This window comes from Galeopterus variegatus, unplaced genomic scaffold (genome assembly GCF_000696425.1).
Source record: "Galeopterus variegatus unplaced genomic scaffold, G_variegatus-3.0.2 Scaffold4353, whole genome shotgun sequence".
In the NCBI taxonomy this organism is placed as follows: domain Eukaryota; kingdom Metazoa; phylum Chordata; class Mammalia; order Dermoptera; family Cynocephalidae; genus Galeopterus; species Galeopterus variegatus.
This window is the reverse complement of record NW_007730464.1, coordinates 90,425-92,066: the sequence shown is the minus strand read 5'-3', so window position 1 is coordinate 92,066 and position 1,642 is coordinate 90,425. Positions and strand designations below refer to the sequence as shown.

General features: G+C 40.6%; 1 protein-coding gene across 1 annotated transcript in view; it reads left to right on the top strand.

Annotated features, from left to right (window-relative positions):
- The first annotated feature begins 169 nt into the window (after window positions 1-169).
- The window catches only part of ZNF331 (zinc finger protein 331), a 15,869-nt gene continuing 14,396 nt past the window's right edge, over window positions 170-1,642 (top strand). The window contains exon 1 of the mRNA XM_008587369.1: window positions 170-659. The gene's annotated coding sequence lies outside the window, so the exon portion shown is untranslated. The remainder of the gene's footprint in view (window positions 660-1,642) is intronic.

Here is a 1,642-nt window from a genome sequence, read left to right as displayed (position 1 = left end):
AGGCTTCTGTGGGTGTGACAAAGCCGAAGTGTGTCTCATGACAGTGTGTGAGATTGTGAGGCTGTGACTGGTGCGGGTTTATGCTTGTTTGGTTAATTGGGAGGATGGTCCTTAGGGTGAGCACAGGTGTTTGTGACAGAGTAATCTGTGTTTCTAATGTCTCTTCTGCTTTCTGTGTCTCCAGTTTCTAACCAAGTTAGAACAGTGCCTGAGAACAGTGGTCCCAAAAGGATGTCAGAGCCTGGATCCTGTCATGAAAATGACCAACAAGGAGAGCAAAGACATAGTCATGAGATGACTGTTTTAGAATCAGAAGTGCTCTCCATGCTGGCTACCTGAATGACAGGAAGCAGTGGCCTCAGGAGTAGAATTCCTTTTGTAGGGGGAGGTAGGAAGAAGGGTAGCTGCATGTTTCAGAACCCCATTTACTAGAGCCTAGTCCTAGGAAATCTCTCAGAAACTCAGATCACAGTGCTCTCTGATTTGTGTTGTTTATGTGATCCTGGGGCAGATGTTCCTTGGAGGGTATTTTTTAATGTAGCTTGCACTCCTGAAAGACCCTAGTGTCTCATTCTTATTTCCCCTAGGCCAGCTGTCCTTCAGAAAAAGCATCCTGAGGAGGAAGAAGAATTGTTACACATCTTAAAATCCAGATTCAGGTGAGTTTCCTTTTTTTCATTAAATAATTTCTGTTTATAGGACTTAGGACTAAATTTAAGATGTAGATTACCAAGATTTCAGTCCTTTTCCTTCCTCTTCCTTGCTTTTTGAGTTTTCTGAAGATAGGGTTGTGATGAGGATGAAATGCATTAACATACACAAAATCCATATAACAGCCTCCCGGAGTATAATTGCTCTGTAATTACTAACTGTTGTTATGCAGTAAGCCTGGATATTTATACCAGGAGCAACATACATAGGAAGGTGGGTACTTGCAACTTTACAAACAAACCAGAGCCTCAAATGATCTAGAACAAGAATCCTTACCCTGAGGTCTTTCCTGGGGAAATTGTATACATATTTATTATAAATGTTTTGTCAATGTGGTTTACTCTGTAATTTTATGGTATTAAGGAAAGTGTGTGTGCCACAGAGTTTTAGACCCATCAGTCTAAAATCAAAGACTGAGGCTGGCGAGATGGCTCAGTTGATTAGAGTGTGGTGTTATAATTACCAAGATCAAGGGTTCAGATCCCCATACAGGCCAGCCGCCAAAAAAAAAAAAAATCTGCCCCCCCGCATCTAATTTCAAGGACCCTTATGATTACATTTGGCCCACTGATATAATTCAGGATAATCTTCCCTATCTTTAAGTCATTGATTAGAAATTTTAAGTCCATCTGCAACCTTAATTTCCCTTTACTGTGTAGGGTAACATATTTACAGGTGCAAGAATTACAATATGGACATCTTTGAGAGACAATTATTTTACCTTCCACAGGCCTATCCATTCAGAGTTTCCATAATGACTACAATGTACCTGCTCCCCCATGACTGGGGTCCTTTTCCTTTTCTAGTTTTTTTTTCCTACTTTTGGACTATGTTGTTATATTTCTTACTTTTTTTTTTTTGATGGCTGGCTGGTAAGGGGATCATAACCCTTGACCCTGGTGTTATAGCACCATGCTCTAACTAGCTGAGC